The sequence below is a fragment of the Triticum aestivum genome, chromosome 2A, assembly GCF_018294505.1.
Source record: "Triticum aestivum cultivar Chinese Spring chromosome 2A, IWGSC CS RefSeq v2.1, whole genome shotgun sequence".
Classification (NCBI taxonomy): Eukaryota; Viridiplantae; Streptophyta; class Magnoliopsida; order Poales; family Poaceae; genus Triticum; species Triticum aestivum.
In genome coordinates, this window is record NC_057797.1 from 1256642 (window position 1) to 1276375 (window position 19734).

At 45.8% G+C, this 19734-nt stretch overlaps 1 long non-coding RNA gene and 2 pseudogenes across 1 annotated transcript; 2 read left to right on the forward strand and 1 right to left on the reverse strand.

Annotated features, from left to right (window-relative positions):
• Nucleotides 1-5630: 5630 nt before the first annotated feature.
• LOC123186826 (uncharacterized) lies at nt 5631-8328 on the reverse strand (annotated as a pseudogene).
• Nucleotides 8329-9445: 1117 nt separating this feature from the next.
• LOC123186828 (disease resistance protein Pik-2-like) lies at nt 9446-17701 on the forward strand (annotated as a pseudogene).
• On the forward strand, nt 12134-13833 carry LOC123186886 (uncharacterized). The gene is made up of 3 exons (XR_006493729.1): nt 12134-12710; nt 12801-13226; nt 13314-13833. It is a non-coding gene; the product is annotated as an uncharacterized lncRNA (long non-coding RNA).
• Nucleotides 17702-19734: the final 2033 nt, after the last annotated feature.

The window sequence follows — 19734 nt, forward strand, 5'->3', positions numbered from 1 at the left end:
TAAACAACCTCCTCATAATTAGAACTTGTATTAAATACCATGGCTTGCTCATCATCGTCCACATTGTCGGCATTGTTGCTCAAGAACGTCGTCTTGTCCAAATAATGAACGTTTACGAGTCACGCCATATAAAAATAATGAAAAGTAACTTGATACATCAATTACTAGTCTAATGTATTATATGTGTCATGGCTTTACTGATGCATTATTGTTGGGAATAGTTGCATGGAAAACAAAAAAATTCTACGCACATGCAATGATCTATCCATGGAGATGCATAGCAACGAGGGGGGGAGTGTGTCTACGTACCCTCGTAGACCGAAAGAGGAAGCGTTTAGTAACGCGGTTGATGTAGTCGAACTTCTCGCGCTCCAACCTATCAAGTACCGATCGTACGGCACCTCCGCGTTCAGCACACGTTCAGCTCGGTGACGTCCTCCGCCTTCTTGATCCAGGAAGACGACGAGGTAGTGGATGAGTTCCGGCAGCACGATTGTGTGGTGATGGTGATGGTGAAGTGATCTCCGTAGGGCTTTGCCCAAGCACTACGAAATATATGATTGGGGGTGTAAACAGTGGAGGGGGCGCCGCACACGGCTAAGCAATTGTCTGTAGTGTGCTAGACGCCCCCTCCCACATATATAGGTGGGAGGGAGGGAGGAGCAGCCAATGGGGGCGCCCAAGTAGGGGGAATCCTACTTGGGCTCTCTCCCAAGACGCCCCCCCTTTCCTTATTTGGAGCGCGGAAGGAAGGAAGGAGGAGGTGGCGCCCCCCCCCCCCTTTCCTTTCTCTCCTGAGGAGGGAAAGGCAGGAGGGGCCACCCCTCCCCCTTTCCTTCCCCTAGGGCCGGCCAGCCAAGGGAGGGCGCGCCAGCCCCCTTGTGGGCTGGTTTGTCCCCACCATTGGCCCATAAGGCCCATAACTTGCAAGGGGGGTGCCCGGAACCCCTTCCGGTGACCTGAAACTTTCCCGGTACGTCCCGAAACACTTCCGGTGTCCAAATACCATCATCCTATATATCAATCTTTACTTCTTGACCATTTTGAGACTCCTCGTCATGTCCGTGATCTCATCCGGGACTCCGAACAACATTAGGTCACCAAACCATATAACTCATATAACACTATATCGTCAACGAACGTTAAGCGTGCGGACCCTACGGGTTCTAGAACTATGTAGACATGAGCGAGACACCTCTTAGATCAATAACCAATAGCGGAACCTGAATGCCCATATTGGCTCCTACATATTCTACGAATATCTTTATCGGTCGAACCGTTATGACAACATACGTAATTCCCTTTGTCCATTGGTATGTTACTTGCCCGAGATTCAATGGTATGTATCTTCTCGTTCCGTAATACATCACCTCATGACTAACTCCTTAGTCATTTTCTTGCAAGCTTATGATGTGCATTACCGAGAGGGCCCAGAGATACCTCTCCAATACTCGGAGTGACAAATCATAATCTCGATCTAAGCCAACTCAACAAACACCTTCGGAGATACCTGTAGAGCATCTTTATGATCACCCAGTTATGTTGTGACGTTTGATAGCACACAAGGTATTCCTCTGGTATCCGGGAGTTGCATAATCTCATAGTCGAAGGAATATGTATTTGACATGAAGAAAGCAATAGCAATAAACTGAACGATTAGTATGCTAAGCTAACGGATTGATCTTGTCCATCACATCATTCTCCTAATGATGTGATCCCGTTATCAAATGCAAACACATGTATATGGTTAGGAAACCTTAACCATCTTTGATCAATGAGCTAGTCTAGTAGGCTTACTAGGGACACGATATTTGTTTATGTATTCACACATGTATTTAAGTTTCCGATCAATACAATTCTAGCATGAATAATAAACCTTTATCATGAATAAGGAAATATAAAATAACAACTTTATTATTGCCTCTAGGGCATATTTCCTTCAATTATATCAAAACTACATCACTACTAATGTATTCATTAAACCATGACATTAATTAACACATACACTAACCCTAGTTATTCCTACAAACCGGAAGCATAATTCCTACTACACATGAATCATGAACTAGGGTTCCACCTTGATAGCAAAAAATTCCGCCAAAATAACAAGTGATACGGATATGATCAAATACACTAGGATTTGGGGAAAACAATGAACTAAGGTTCCACCTTGATGTTAAAATTGCCACAAAACAACAATGTTTTTAACAAAAAAGTTAGGTATTACGGAGGAGATTACCTCAAGCAAAGAAGGGTGGGGAAGATCCACCGAAAAGACTTGCTGGTGTGATCAAAAGGGTCAGAAAGTCTAATCAAAGTCAAACCGTATTAATCTTTCTGTTAAGGATTATAATTTCTTCGATCAAATGAAGATTTCAGAAGAAGTCATGCCAGTATCAGGACTTCGTTCTGCATGGCCGTGGGGGCAAATGCACCCCCCCCCCCCACCCGCCGCCAATATTGCATGCCAGAAATTTTCTTCAAGATTAAGAGCAACATAGCTTTAGCTTTGTTAGAAAAATGGCATCCAAAAACTAATACATTCTCACTCTCATGTTGTGAGCGTACTATTACGCTCCTTGATATGTGTCAAATGGCTGGGCTCCCTTTGGATCATAGATTAAAGTAGCCCGCAAAATAGCCGCGATAGCTGCGCTATAGCTACCCAGGAGCCTCGTCGCTACGCTATGGCTGCTGCAGCGAAATCCTCCACAACTACCTCTAAATGGCTCAACAATGAGCAAAACCCTTCAGAAATCATCTCTCCCGTCTGAAAAATTTCCGCTATTTGCCACGATTGCCCGCTATGGGGCCGCTATAGCTGCTGGGAGAGGCTGTCGCGAAATCGTTTCTCCCGCGATTTTAATATATGCTTTGGATGGAGATTTGTACGAGGAATTGATTCCACTAGAACAACCATTAGACCCCTCCCTTTGCCTATTCCCTGACTTCCTATCAGATCTATTATCCGCTCATGACCAGCTTGCCAAGAATAATGGTGGTCAGGTGACTTTCCAAACCTGGTGTGATCATTTTCACAACCAGGGAAACCACTTCGTTCCTTTAAAGTCTCTTCGTGAGGTAAGCTTGTATCTTCCTGCATTTAATTTGATCTCATTGGTGCAGGACCTTACATTCACTCTAGTTTCCTTGTAATGGCGTCCTAGATCACTCCAAGGCACCGAATTTCATTAGCTCTGCCAGCTCTTTGTTTTATATATTTTTCTTTGTCGAATCAACACCCATCCTATAGGACCCTGCTATAGGATTAGGGGATGGCACGTCCATTTTATTATTGGTTGGATGGGGGTTTATTTAAGTAAAATGTTTGGCAAAAGAGCAAGATTGGATAAGCTTTCAATTTCTATACTTTACCTGGGGAAATTATCTATGGTGGGAATTATTTTCAAGATTCCACATGATTTTATCCCTGAAAAGGCACATGCTTTCTTCAAGGACTATAATAATATTTCATGGTACCCACCAAATTTGTCCAATAACTAGCGCAGGTCGGCTACAAAAAGCATTCACTATTTCCATCCGACGTGGGATGCTGCCATGGAGAAGGTCTTATTATCACGATGACTTGTGCATTGTTGAGCCGTATCATCCCGATCGGGTTGCTTGACAATTCAGATTAGATCAGCATGTACCATATACCCCATTGCACAGTTTATACACAATAGATGACACAAGTATTACTTATGCATATTGGTGGCCTTTCTTGCGCTCGACCCAAAGCAACCCCACTATATTCCCAACAGAACTTGGGTGGGAAACTCTTCGGTGGCATGGACAAACTGGTGGAACACTTTCATCCAACCATTCACTTGTGTTTTTGGCCAGCTTCGTCAAGGCAATACGATGGGCGAGACTCCTATGAGGAGAGTTTACCAAATACGTATAGAATGGGGAGAATCATATTTTTCCTCATAAAATTTTAGACGAGGATCTTGTTATAGTAAATAAGGTGGGTGCTGAACGGCAAGAGGAGTACCTTGCAACTATTGATGCAAGAGAAATACCTGGAAGGATATCTTAGGAAGTTACCTCTCGGACAACAATGCTTCGCCAAATTTGTTGCAACGAGTAAGCGACTGGATGAGACCGAAATGCACCACTGACCATGCTCGATCTCTTCCTGTCCTCAGCCAACCTTCTATTCGGTCCTGCCACTAGCTTTGTCCCGTCGTATGACATTGTGTCGGGACATAGTAGCGCGAAGAACTTGGTCTTCTACCAGGGCAACCTATACCAAATATGGAGGAACGCGGGTTACACGGTCACTCTGCTGCTGCCAGAAGGCGGCCGCTATCATGTAAGGGATGATGAAATATTCGTTCTGAAATATTATCCATAGCGGAGGGCTACACGGTGTTTTTCGGGAGGAATAATGTGGTATTGATGTACACCGAAGGCGTTCCAAGACTCAAGGGTGACTACCTGTACTGGATCGACGGGACACATTGATGGAAGCGATGTTTGTCATGCATGAGAAAGAACCTGGTGTGAAGGCCCTCAAGATATGGTGGAGTGCAATTGCTTTTCGTGGCCAATAGTTTGTTCTATTTTTTTGCTTTTTGTGGCCAATAGTTCGTTCTATTTTTTGTGGCTTTGTTGTAAAATAATTTGCAGCAGCCGCCTCTTGTGCCGTCGGGTGAAACAAGTCCATCTTGGAAAGGTCCAAGCGTTTGGGTCGTTTGGTTTCGGCGTACGTTTGATTTTGACTCCAAAAAAAAAAAACGCTCTCCAATCTGTTAATCACGGTCTCAAGGCTGGTGTGCATTGCGCTCCATCTTCTTCCATCGGCAGCTTTTGCCACACAAAAAAAAGAACAGGCGCATGCTGCCGGCTCCTCCGGCGAGGTGCCCAAATTTAGGCCGTTCAGCGAGGCATGCCTGGGAATCCGCCCAGGTTTGCGTATGAGATGGTCATGGTAGGGATGGGCTGGATCCATGCCTGAGTCGGCAACAACCTTTGATTTGACGTCTTAGATTCGTGGCGCATCCGTAAATGATTTGTAATTAATTATCTGTTTTTGACCTGAAAAAAATTAAACACACACAAGCCATAGGTCTGAACTTGGCTCGGCGGCGGGCAGCGGAGGTGAAGCGCGCGGAAAGGCTAACTGGAGATCACCCTATCTCATAGACTGACTAGCAGTCGGGCTTATATATGTGTGTTTTTGCTCTGTAGAAGGAAAATACACATGAGCTCCTGGGTGCTCTACACCTATACGAATATTAAACTTAAAAATTACCAACAAAATTCGAAAAAACTAAAATTTGAGGATAACAAACCTGGGTTTTCAATCTACTCCCGTGCGATACCATTTTGATATAGCTAAATTAATTTTTGGTAAGTTCATTGCTATAATTTCCGCAACAACTTGCGGAGCGTTATCTAGTTGCTACAATTCCTTTCTACCTGGATCGGATTCTTCAGCTAAGCTTACGATAGCACAATGGTTAAAATTTCCATCGAATAAAATATTTCTTATGACAAGATGCATCGCTTCAGTAAGATGCATGGATTATTTAAGCTAACTTAACACTATATATAGTTAGTCAGTACTAGCTGTAAACAGGGAGCAGCCACGATAGCAAATTAAGTCCCAGAGTGAATGCCATTCAGAGCACTGCCTCGATCCTCTGTTGATTGTTAAACATGTAACGGCAGGATTTGTGCTTCATCATACGGAGTTCATGCATCGTCCCTTTGCCTTTGCCGTTGCTGTACGCTACCTCCATACCGGTGAAGAGGGCAAATTCCTTGACGGATTCCATCTCGTTCCATTCCTTGTTAAATTTCATGGCATCCAAGAAGTCGACGACTCGACGATGAACCTGCCGGAACCGAGGCTGACAACACAGGGATTGTGCAAGCTCTTTGGCTGCCACTCCTCCGGCAGGTCATCACGCGCCCAGATCCGCATCTTGTCCGGCGACAGCTCCTCCCCTCTAACGACGCCCGAGAGGTCGGCAGCGCAGGGGAGGTTGTTTGAGACGCCAAACCAGAGTCCAAGCTCAGGGACGTAATCCGCCTTGCCATTGAAGGGCATGAGCCAGTCCCCAGCTTTGCTCCACTCACGAGTCGCGATGTGGAAGCAGTAGGTGCCGGCACCCTCGGCGCCGCAGATGGAGAAGCAGATGCTGTCGCCGACGAGGGCGTGGCCGAAGACCATGGCGTGCTCGTGGTGGCTGATCCACGGCGGCAGCGGGAGGATGTCGCAGTGCCAGAACCTGCTAGATAAGGCGGATGGCCGGAACCCCCTCCACACCAGGGCCTCGAACTGCGGCCGCGCCTCCGCCTTGTCCGGATGGAGGAGGCCGTCGATGATGTAGAGGTCGCCCGTGTCATCGCCGTCAGGGCGGTGTAAGTCCGTCGGAGGGACGGAGATGGCCATCGGCAACTCCTTGACCCCGTGGAGGCATGGCATGGTGTCGACGTAGCTGGAGCTATTGGCGATGTTGAAGCGTAACATGCGGTTCCCGCGGTCGCCCAAGACGACCTTGCTCTCCGAGGCGGTGGGGAAGAAATGGACGAAGCGACGGGAGTCCAGGCAGGGGGAGATTTGCGGCGGCCCCATGAGCAGCTCGGGTTTTGGCGGAACGATCTTGGGCGCCGCTGCCTCCACCGTCGCCGGATCTTGGGTGTTGCAGGTCCTTCGCCTGTTGGTGGCACGGGCCTTGGCGGGCGTCAGTGTTGCCATGTTCAGCCGCCTCTTCTGCTGTCCGGTGAAAAAAGTCCATCTTGGAGAGGTCCAAGCGCCGCAGCCGCAGCAAATACAGGCGTTTGTGGCCGTCATACAGCCCCAGGTTCAGGAACCGCTCATAATCGCCGACTCTCTGACGATCTAGTTAGTATGATACCTCTTGATCTCCTGGGAGGGTGATAAGGAAAAAAAGAAATTAGATCAAACTGAAGCAAGATGACCTACAGAAATCGGAAAAATTGATGAAACGTACGGGGGCAACGGACGGCACGGCGGTCGGCAGCGGTGGCTGGAACGGCCCCACTTGTACGGCCTCACTCAACGTGGAGACTTGTACGTGCTACGCCTGCCGGAGCGTCATCGTGGCCACCAGTTCTTCACGGGCATACAACACCTAATCTTCTACGAGGAACACCAGCACTTTATCGATGTCAGAAGGCGGTCATCATCTTGTAGAGGAGACTGGACGAGACCACGGACGGCAACCACTAGCTTTGTCCCGTCGTACAACACGTTGTCGCGCCAAGAACCTGCTCTTCTGCGAGGGAAACCTGTACCAAATCTGGAGAACAGCCTGGTCTTCTGCGAGGGAAACCTGTACCAAATCTGGAGAACAGCCGAATATCTGATAAAATGGCAACTTTTTTTTTTTGAATTTGTGAACGAAATTTGAAAACACAATTTTTTTTTTTGTAATTCTGGACAAAATATGGAAACAAGCACCTTTCTTAAATTTGGAAACTTTTTTCATTATTTTCTCAAATTTGGAAACTTTTTAAAAATCATGAACTTTTCTTAAATTCATGATGAATTTTTAAATTTTTTTCCAAATACATGAACATTTTCTTAAATTCGTGAACGTTTCTCAAACTTATAAATCTTTTTCAAATCCATTAAACTTTTTTCATATCTATGAAATCCATGAACGATTTTTACATTCGTTAACCTTTTACTTTTTAAAAGATAGTGAACATTTTAAAAAAACTCTATGCACCTTTTCAAATCTATGACCTTTTCCCAAGTTTGTGAATCTTTTTCAAATCCGTCAACATTTTCCAATTTTTTTGAAATCTTTCCAAATACTGATTAAAAAAATATCATGGAGTTTTTCCAAATTCCATGATTTGTTTTCAAATTCATGATCTTTTTTATATATTATTTTTTCCAAATTTATGAACCTTTTAAAATCCATGATTTTTTCAAATTTTTTGAACTTTTCTCAAATCCATGATTTTGAACCTTTTAAAATGTGTGCAGGACTCTCTTGAGACACATCAATCCAAAGGGCCTCTCTCCCGCATAGCTCCACACTCTCTGAGTCTAATTGGCCTAACTGTTTAGGCTCCTAATTAGACGGCCTCTAATCTCGGTCTAATTTGTCTAAGATAATTAGACGATAAGCGCCGCCAGGCCTTCTCTCTTCAGTTTCTTCTTCCTAGACGTCAAAGCTCTGCCAAACTACTATGTGGAACGCGTGGATACCTCGAAGGGGTCGTCTACTTCGACTTGTCTTGGAGAATAATTCTGGCGGCTGGGAGGTATAACCTAGCTGCAGGAATCGGCATGATCGTCACCTGCACTGACTCGTCACTGCTTCGGCTACTCTGCACCATCGGCGAGTTTGATCATTACCGCCATCTTCATAGTGTTCACGGGTGTGATCGTGTAGCATATTATTTTTGTTGCGTGGCCTGTTCCCCTACACAGAGGATATCCTAGACATCTGGACGCTCGCAAGCCTCTTATCAGTTCGTTGCTGGATTGTGGGATTTTGAACGTCTAGACCAGTCCAAACAAATTTGATATCGTCGTTGAATGGTCAAAAGTGTCCAAAGCGTTCACTCTAGACATTTGTGGGCGATTTGGTGATCATCGTTGGAGTTGCCCTAACCTGGTTTGTGTAAAGTGATACCCTAGCCTTTGCGCAGTGTAATAGGTGCTGAAGGGAGATGTCCTTTCTTTCGGACTTAACAGAAAACAAAGAGGGAAACCAAAACACTATTTTTCATACTTTCCCCTTTCCTCCCCAGCTGCTTGTGTATGCGGCTCCGGAGGATGAAACCCTAGCCTTTGCGTAGTGTAATAGGTGTTGAAGGGAGAGTTTCCTTTCCTTCGGACTTAATAAAAACAAAGAGGGAAACCAAAACACTATTTTTCATACTTTCCCCTTTGCTCCATGGATGCTTGCGTGGGTGGCTCCGGACGATGAAACCCTAGCCCAACCCCTCCTCCTTCATGCTTCCCTGGGCGGCACCGGCAGTGGCAGCGTCGCCCGACCTCGAAGGCGGGGAGCATGGTCAACACGCTCCGACGGGCTTCCTTCGCGCGAGGGTGAGGCGTCACATAGGCGGCGCGGGGGTTCTTCTAGTGTGGCGACGTCTGGCGGGAAATGCAGCGAAGCGGCGGAGCTCGGCAGGGGAGTCAAAATGGAGGGTTTTGGCGCGTGGGTGTGGGCTCCTGGAGCCGCCGACGAGGGATTTGGTGGCGCCAACATGTCTAGGCCAAGGTGGTCGCGACTCTATGATCTCCGCTAGGAGGTGTTGCGCAAGAAGCAACGGCTGGATTGCGGTGCTGTCCTTTGATGATGCCGACGCGGGTGATGGAGGTGGTGGCGTGCGATATGGATTTGGAGTTGGTGCGGATGTCGGCTACGTGTGGTGCTAGCGGCCCTTGATTATGCTGGCATTGATTGAAGGTCCAAAGCTGTGTTTTCCCTCGATCGAACGAGAGATGAAAGTTGGGTTGCGTGCCCTCGACAGTGCAAAGGTCGGTGTGTTGCGAGATTATGGTCACAATGACGCCACCCACTCGTCATCTCCTTTCAGGCATTCAAGGATGGTTGGTACGCCGACAAGGGAAGTCCAGTTGAAATAGTTGCACTTCGAGGTGATCGGTGTCGGTCGAGAGACGCGGCTTTGATTTTCTGTTTAGGGTAGGTTCCTTTGCGTTGTGTTTATCACGTGTGGGGCGGCTTACCTTGGGATTAGTTTGGGTGTAAAGTTTATACTATACTTGATGTTCATGATAAGTGGTGGTCTTTTGTAATTGTTTTTTCTGTTTTCTATAAAATTTCATACTACTTCATTCGTTCCATATTATTCCTTCTGTCAAAAACATTTTTATATTATGAGACGGAAAGAGTCCTAGTCTTGAAAAAATTAAAAAATGGAAACAAAGACATGCTGTCAGTCTCTACCAACGCGAGGGAGGGAATCCAATCCCCCATTCTGAGCTCACTCTAGATCTAGCTGCAGCGCACACCCGGGATCCGAGCTCACCAGGCCGTGCTGTCCATCGTTGGCTTCGGAGGGGTCGGCAAGACGACCATCGCCACGGCCTTGTACCAGGCATACGGCGATCAATTTGATCGCCGGGCGACGGTCACCGTGTCCCAGAGCTCTGACATTGACGCGATACTGCTGACCATACTCAGTCAAGTCAAGCCTCAATCCAAAGATGATAATGAGGAGCAATGCACCGGTGGCGGCGGCCCCTCTGGGAAGAAATGCCTCATGGCTGCCATTGGAACAGTATGGGCCAGTATCATGCCCAAGGGCGACAAGGACGGTGAGCAGCAAGGTGGCATCACATCCCAGACAACACAAGATCTCAAGAGGCACCTGGAGGAGTACTTGAATGGAAAAAGGTACACCATATTTTCATGTTGAGAGTATGTGTTGCTCAATTAGTTCATCACTAAATTGTAGAGTTGCATAGTACTATGCAGGAGCATAAAACCATTGCAAATCATGCATCTTATTTAAAAGGAAGTAATCAATTGTGATTTGAGCATTTGAGCAACTTGTGGACAATAGTATTGAACATTTAATCAAGATTGCAAAAGCTTCGTGTGTCAACAAAAAGGACATGCCAGTATAATACTTCAACTTTTGGTCATAACTGAATTTTTGTGTGGCCACTTCCTTGATGTTGATATTTCATAAGGCAAAACCCAACATCCAGAGAACAGCAAGTCTTATTTTACCTCTACGCTGTGTAAAAGAGCTTATCTAATATTTATTTTTTTCCCTCTCATTGCAGTTACTTGCTCTTAGTTGACGATGTGTGGTCTGCAACAATGTGGGAGAAGATAAAGAACTCATTGCCTACAAGTAAGAAAGGCAGTAGAGTAATAGTTACCACACGGTTTCAAGCTGTTGCCAGTGCATGCAGAAGAGACAGTGGAGATCACATTCATAAAGTGGTGGTACTTAGCGACGACAAGTCTAAAGATTTATTCATGACCGAATCTGGAATTAGTGAGTGAAAGATAATAAGCGTTCCTACTCCCTCGAGGAGAGCTGCGGTTCTGTTTATATTGATTGATGCTGCCGAAGCCAAGCTTGGAGTACAAGGAATATTACAAGGAGTTTGAGTAGGAGAAGGAAAGGAGTTTGAGATGCTACGGAAACATATTCTCTAACACCCTCCCTTAATCTTAACTACCCTAGATTAAGATTACTCTTGAACTCCTCAAATGGTCTTGATGGCAATGCCTTTGGAAAACCATCTGCTACTTGATCATTGGAGGGAATAAACCGTATCTCGAGTTTCTTGGCTGCAACCCTTTCTCGCACAAAGTGAAAATCAATTTCGATGTGCTTTGTCCTTGCATGAAACACAGGATTTGCAGACAAATATGTTGCTCCCAAGTTATCACACCATAAACATGAGATACGATTCTTCTTGATTCCCAATTCCTCAAGAAGTGATTCAACCCAAATGATTTCTGCAGTTGCATTTGCCAAGGACTTATATTCAGCTTCTGTGCTTGACCGTGACACGGTGGCTTGCTTTCTGGCACTCCAAGAAATAAGGTTAGACCCAAAAAATACTGCAAAGCCTCCAGTTGATCTTCTGTCATCACTGCATCCTGCCCAGTCAGCATCAGAGAATGCACTCACAAGAGAGGAATTAGACCGTTTGAAATGAAGTCCTATTCCCATAGTATGCTTTACATATCTTACAATTCTCTTGACAGCTGACCAATGTGCAGAAGTAGGTGCATGCAGATATTGACAAACCTTGTTGACAGCAAATGAGATATCTGGACGTGTGAGAGTTAAATATTGTAATGCTCCCACAGTACTCCTATACCTTGTACTTTCCTCCTCCTGAAGTGGCACACCTTCATATGCTGAAAGTTTTTCTGAGGAAGACAAAGGTGTAGGAACTGGCTTGCAATTCTTCATCCCCATGCGAGACAGAAGCTCAGTGATATATTTCTCCTGATTTAACACAATTCCATCTTGAGTTTTCTTGACCTCAATACCTAGGAAGAAATGCAAATCACCTAGGTCTTTCAAGGCAAACTCTGAGCTCAAATCATGCAGAAGTGCATTAGTAGCATTTTGTGAAGAACTTGCAACTATGATATCATCAACATATATAAGCACAAAAATGACTACTCCAGCCTTGTTATAAATAAACAATGATGTATCAGCTTTGGAGGCAATGAAACCAAGATATTTCAACTGTAAGCTCAATCTGGAGTACCATGCTCTGGGTGCTTGTTTTAAACCATAGAGTGCCTTGTCAAGCTTGCAAACATAATGTGGTGACTTCTTGTCCTCATAACCAGGTGGTTGTCTCATAAACACTTCCTCTTCTAGAATGCCATGCAAAAACGCATTCTGTACATCTAGCTGTCGTAGACTCCAACCCTTGGATACAGCAATGGCTAGCACAAGTCTGATAGTTGCAGCTTTAACAACAGGACTGAAAGTGTCCTCATAATCAATACCATAACGTTGTTTAAAACCCTTTGCAACGAGACGTGCTTTGTACCTGTCAATGGAGCCATCTGCCTTCTTTTTAATTCTGTAAACCCATTTGCAATCGATGATATTTTTACCTTTCTGATTTGGTACAAGATGCCATGTCTTGTTCCTCATAAGTGCAGAATATTCCTCATCCATTGCCTTCTTCCACTTAGGATCATCAAGTGCACTATTCAATGTTGTTGGTTCTCCTGAAATACACAACATTCCATATGGTATAGTCCCATCTTTTCTTATTTTAGGATTTCGTATACCTTTCTGTAATCGAGTCATAACTCGTGAAGAAACTACTGGCTGGACCACAGGAGCACTCGCCGCAGAAGATCCCGAGGAAGCTGCATGTGATGACACAGGCGAATCTGGCGCCACCTGCGCAGAGGATCCTGTAGCCGTTGGTGTGGCCGCTTGTGTGTCCACCACACGGGTGCCAGCCGCCCGAGCCGGCACAGCGGATCGATCGCCCGACCGCGGTTGCAGGCGCACGCTGGGCGAGGGAGATTCGGCCCCACGGCTGGTCCCGCCTGCTGCTGAGGTGGCGGCGTGGGAGTGGCGCGCGCTGGGCGAGGCGGATTCGGCCCCGCAGCCGACCCCGCAGCTGGTCCCGCCTGCTGCTGAATCAGCGCTGCGGTTGGTGGGAGCGCGATCCGAGGCTGATTTGGCCGCGGGATCCGAGGTCTGCGCACGAACAGGAGTTGCGGGCGCCGCCGGATCAGCTTCGTCATCTGTGCCAGGTTCGTCTCCTTCCTCAGCATGAAATATAAGATGATCTTGAGCTTGATTTTCGAAATTTTGATCATTTTGAGCGCCGTTTTCACCAGGGACCTGTACAGGCAACAGAGAAGAACCAATACCAGCAGGAATATCATCACTTTGGTTAGTACAACTGTCGCCCCCATGATCAAAAGACCGAAGATGTGGAGGAAGAAGAAGGATTTCCTTGCGGAGAAGTGCACCAGCATTGGGATGAAGGGAAGCAAAAGGGAACACTGACTCATCAAAAACTACATCTCTGGATATGTAGACCCTACCAGTAGGAACATCTAGACATTTAACTCCTTTGTGCATGGGACTATAGCCTAAGAAGACACACTTTTTGGAGCGAAAAGCGAGTTTGCGTGTGTTATAGGGTCTGAGGTTGGGCCAACATGCACAACCGAAAACACGAAGAGATGTGTAGTTGGGTGTGACACCAAGGAGTCGTGTAATAGGTGTTTCAAATTTGATGACTTTACTAGGAAGCAAATTGATAAGATATGTAGCGGTTAAGAATGCTTCATCCCAGAATTTGAGTGGCATGGATGCATTTGCTAGCAATGCTAGCCCCATATCAACTATGTGACGGTGCTTTCTTTCAGCAGATCCGTTTTGTTGGTGAGCATGAGGGCAAGAGACATGATGTGAAATACCAAGTTTTTGGAAGAAAGAGTTCAATTTTTCATACTCACCACCCCAGTCACTTTGCATAGCAATGATCTTGGAGTTCAGTTTGCGTTCAACAAGGTTTTGAAAATTGATGAAGACTTGGAATACATCAGACCGTTTCTTTAACAAGTAAATCCAAGTAAATTTACTATAGTCATCAATAAAGCTTACATAGTAAGAAAATCTCCCAACTGAAGTAGGGGCTGGTCCCCATACATCTGAAAATATAAGTTGTAGAGGAGCAGTAGACACACTAGTAGAGATGGGATAGGGTAATTGATGACTTTTTGCTTGTTGACACGGATCACAAACTGACTCAACACTATTCTCATAAGAGAGTTTATTTTTGCTAAGAACATATTTAACTATGACTGAAGATGGATGACCTAATCGACTATGCCACCTTGATGATGATGGCTTGGTGACAATATTTGCTTGTTTATTGGACCATGAAGATGATGATGATGATATGAGTGGATAGAGGCCTCCCACGCACCGTCCTCTAAGAATGATTCTCCTTGTGCTCAAATCCTTAACCAAGAAAAAGTGAGGATAGAATTCTATAAGAACATTATTATCAAGGGTGAATCGATGAACAGAAACAAGATTTTTGGAAGTTTGAGGAACATGCAAGACATCTTTAAGGTGCAAATTTTTCATGGGGTTTTGAACAATTGAACTACCAATGTGGGTGATATTCATACCAGAACCGCTTGCCGTGCGAATTTGGTCGCCTCCGTTGTACTTCTCCCGTACTGTCAGCTTGTCAAGTTCACCTGTGATGTGATTTGTTGCTGCACTGTCTGCGTACCAATTAGTGTCCACGCCATAGGAGACAGCATGCGCCTCCTTCTCTTCTTGATCATTCTCTTCATAGCGCCACCAGCAGACACGTGCACCTCCTGGATGATGTCTATAGCATATCTGGCACTCAGGATAGTCATGCTGCTGCTCGCGTACCTGCTGTTGCTGTTGCTGTCGAGGGCGTCCTCTGAATCCGCCGCCTCTATTTGCAGGAGAAGGCTGGCGGTCACCGCGGTCACCGCGGCCGCGCCCTCTTCCTCCTCGCCCACGGGATCTACCACGGGACTGGCCGCGGCCTCTGTAGACGGCGTTGGCAGATGAATGAAACCCGCCTGAAGACGAGTCTCCCAGCATCTCCATCCTCTGATCAAAGGCGGAGATCTGAGCGAAGAGGTCATCGGCGGTGATTGTGTTCTTGACAGCGCCGATCGCCGCCACCACGGAGTCGTAGTCGCGGTCGAGTCCTGCGAGTATGTAGTCCACCATCTCCGGATCAGAGACGGGACGACCAGCGGCAGCTAGTTCATCCCCAAGGCTTTTCATCTTCGCCATATACGCCGAGCTCGACATTGTGCCCTTCTTGGTATTGGTGATCGCGATCCTTAGATTGGTGATCCGGGACTGTGATTGCGAGGCGAAGAGATTGTTCACCGTCGTCCAGAGCTCATAGGTGGAGTCCTTCCCGACGACTTGCGCAAGGATTTCTGGAGACATGGAGTTGAGAAGATATGACAGGACCTGCTGGTCTTTGGCGATCCAGGGCCCGTACAGAGGGTTCGGCTCGAGGGCCGTCGTCTTGTCCGCCTTCGTGATCTCCACAGTCTTGGGTGGAGCGGCGTCAGAGTTGTCCAGGAGCCCGGTTACCTGCGCACCTCGCAGGGCTGGGAGCACCTGGGTCTTCCAGAGGATGAAGTTTCCTCTTGCTAGCTTCTCAGATGGCGGCGATCCGAGGTTGAGGCCGACGCCGGACGAAGAAGCCATGGAGACGATGATATGTGGTTCTAGGGTTTTGATTTGTAGCTAGATGTAGGAGAAGAGGTGGCTCTGATTACCATGAAAGATAATAAGCGTTCCTACTCCCTCGAGGGAGCCGCGGTTCTGTTTATATTGATTGATGCTGCCGAAGCCAAGCTTGGAGTACAAGGAATATTACAAGGAGTTTGAGTAGGAGAAGGAAAGGAGTTTGAGATGCTACGGAAACATATTCTCTAACAGTGAGGACAAGTCTAAGGAAAAAAAAGAGAAAATTCCATCCAAACTCTGGCAAATGTGCGGGGGTCTGCCATTGGCCATAGTTATCATGGCTGGGCATGCCGCCTGCAACAATGACAAACTGGCAACCAAGTGGAGTGAAGTTTGCAAAGCACTGGTACCAGACTCCGGGAAAGCTCTTGGCCAGGACGGAGTCACCAGGATACTCAATCACTGCTACAATGATATGCCTGGTGAGATCAGGACTTGCTCCTTGTATCTATGCATATTTCGAAAGGGCAGCAAGGTCAGCAGGAAGCGGCTGACGAGGCGTTGGCTGGCAGAGGGATTTGTCTGCGAGAAGGATGGGCTGAGTGCGGAAGATGTTGCAGAGGCATATTTCAATCATCTCGTGAGGAGGAAGATCATACGTGCTGTGGAGCACAGCAGCAACGGCAAGGTGAAGAGCTACCAAGTCCATGACATGGTTCTTGAGTACATTGTATCCAAGGCAAGCGAGGAAAACTTCGTCACTGTGGTCGGCGGCCACTGGCTAATGGCGCCACCTAGCAACAAAGTCCGCCGGCTGTCCCTTCAAGGCGGTGACTCGAAACACAAGAAAACAATGGAGACCATGAATTTGTCTCATGTCCGATCTCTGACCATATTTGGGAGCTTAACCCAACTGCCTTCTAATTCATTGAAGTTTGGAATTGTGCAAGTACTAGACCTCGAAGGTTGCCAGGATTTCAGACAACATCATGCCAAGGAGATATGCAAGATGCTTCTACTCAAGTACCTAAGCCTACGAAGGACAGACATCAACAAGATACCCAAAAAAATTGGAAAGCTCCAATATCTGGAGACTCTTGACATAAGAGAGACCAATGTCACGGAGTTGCCGAACACCATCTGCCAGCTTGAACGAGTAGCAAACATACTTGGTGGGAACAAAAGAACACGGAAGGCACTGAAGCTTCCTGAAGATCTGAAGAAGGAAACAATGAAAAGCCTGCGCATACTGTCAGGTATTGAGATCGTCGAGGGACCAGCTACAGTGGCAGACTTTCATCATCTGACAGATCTGAGGAAGCTCACCATTTACAAGCTCAACATCAAGAAGGATAATAAGATTTTCGAAGAACTAAGCTCCTCCATTGAGTACCTTGGTGGCTATTCTCTCCACACCCTGGTGATTGATGATGAGTCGTCTGAGTTTCTAAAATCGCTAGGTGCTCTCTCTACCCCTCCGAAGTTTCTCAATGCCCTCGAGCTGTCTGGCAAGCTGGTTGAGCTCCCAGGATGGATCACAGAGCTGGAAGCTCTCACGAAGCTAACCCTCTCGGTGACGACGCTCACTACTGATGCTCTGAAACAGTTGAGCAAGCTCAAGACATTGTTCTCGCTCACATTTTCACTTAACGCAGCAAAGCTGGATCCGGAAACAACCGCCATTATCGAGGAGAATAAAGAGCACTCTGATGGGGAGATCATAGTTCCGGCTAGTGGATTTGAGAACCTAAAGCTCCTTCGTATCTCAGCTCCTTCGGTGCCGCCGCTAAGCTTTCCAGAGAAGGTGTTACCAAAGCTCGAAAGGCTTGAACTGCGGTTCAGCAAGCTGGAGGGACTATATAGCTTAGAGAACCTTGCATAGCTCAAAGAGTTACATCTCAGAATGCATGACAAAGCAGGCAAGTTTACCCAGTTGTTAGTAGAAGATCTGCCAAGTGCAGCCACCAGGGAAGATGGCTCCTGCGCCAGAATAATTGTTGATCGGTATAAGGTGTGAGTGACCCAAAAGCCAACCTATTGGGTTATATTCATTTATGCTTATTTTTTCTACGAAATACTGTTGTGTGCAAGATCAAGACTCTATTTCCTTGATATCTGCTTGTAATTGTTGTAAGAAATATCCTGTTGTGCTATTCTAGTAGGTGTACGTCAAGATTATGAGACTGCTTCCTTGATATCTGTTTAGTAATTCTTGTAAGCAATATTCTGTTCTGTTATTATTCTAGTCTGCATTCAAGATCCAGATACAATTTCCTTGAGATCTTTTTTGTAATTATTGTAAGAATTATTATGTCGTGTTATTCTACTCTGTGCGCAAGATCAAGGCTCTACTTCCTTGATTATATGTTTGTAATCCTAGTCCTTCAGCTCCATTTGAGTTTCATCGGCGACGGTGCTCGGTTGTAATTCTAGCTTTCATCTATTTTGCGAAACATTGGCAAGAGATTGATACTTGATGGGGGCATTCTTCTCTTGCCCTTGTCAGAAGAAGAGGACAGGATGTCCATGCTGGAAAGACCTTTTGAAGGTTAAAGACATTTATATGCCAGGCAGGAAGTTTGTTGTGAAATTTCCGAGTGCAAATTTCTGTGTGTTGATAGGACAGTCTTAGCCAAAAGTTCCCACAACTTTGAGATTTTACACTGGCACAAATATTCTGCTGCATAATGCTTTGGAAATTGGAATGTATTCATGATGATTGATACAAATGAAATCTGTTTGTCTCTTGTGTCACTGTGAAACTTGATCAGAATAATGCAATGTCCTATGCTCAAATAACACAACTGCCAAATTCTGTGAAGGAAAGTAGTAAATTAAGAACAGCTGCATGAAAATAAGATAAAATCATTTGAGTATTTCATTTCTGCACTGAAGAAAGCATAGTTCCATAAAACATCTATTTTGTAGCTTGGAATCATTTGCTACAAAGCTGCGAAATCTGAAGTAAGTATTTGACAGTCAGAGAAGGCATTCAGAGTGACACAAGAAATGCTCCACTAGTGGTAACAATCAGAGATCGGACGGGAGGCCACGGCACATGCAAGTTTAGAGTATAATATGAATATAGGTTCAGAAGAAGTCACAATTACAAAACAACTCATCAATTGAAAGTTCATAAACATAAGCTGATACAAGCATCATCAGGGTTGATGGTAGTAAACATAAGCTGATACAAGCATCATTAGGATTACACAATACACATTATCATTAGGTTTAAAATGGAAACAGAAGAGGGTGGCATGAGAGCTGATACACAAATATGATCCAGACAACAAGATCCTAGATCCAGATACATGGTGAATTTGCTCTGAAGACCAAAGCTCCGCATCTGTTGTAAGAACAAGATGACAGTTGCCACGGTGATCAGACGTGAAGAGTGAAGAGGTGGGTGCTGCGACGAATAATGCCATTGTTCATCATCTCACAGATTTGCTTCTCGGTCTCTGTTTTCTGGTGATCCATCAACATACCTGCAAAGTGCCAACCAGTGCTAGTTCAAGAACACTCAGGCAGGGCAGGCCTCCGATCATCTTCAGATCCTTCTCCTCTAGTTTCCAGACCCTGATAACAAGAAGAGCAAGAGTTCTGAGCTGTCCAATCCACACTGGAACTTTGACAAACCTTCCTGCCACCTTTAGCTTCTCAAGTTGGAGAAAGTATGGGGATCCAGGAGAAAGTTGGAGAAAGCACGGATTGGAATCACCATAAATTGTCAGAGATTTAAGGTTGCTGCACGTGCCTACAGAAGACAGTAGCTTATCATTCCATTTCTTGTCATTCGGTCCATCATTCCGATCCCTGTCATTAGTACTCTTAGTTCCATCATTCCGGTCCATGTCATTCGGTCCATCATACAGAACTACTTCAAGCTCCTTTACTTGTTTGGGTATAATATCCTTGACAGCACTCTCCGAGCAATCTCTGGAATCTTTGACTGAATTTGTTACACACTACGTTTACTGAAACTGTTGTGGTCTGAAGAACAGCTTACTGAAATTGTTCTAGTCTGAAAAACAGTTATCTGAATCT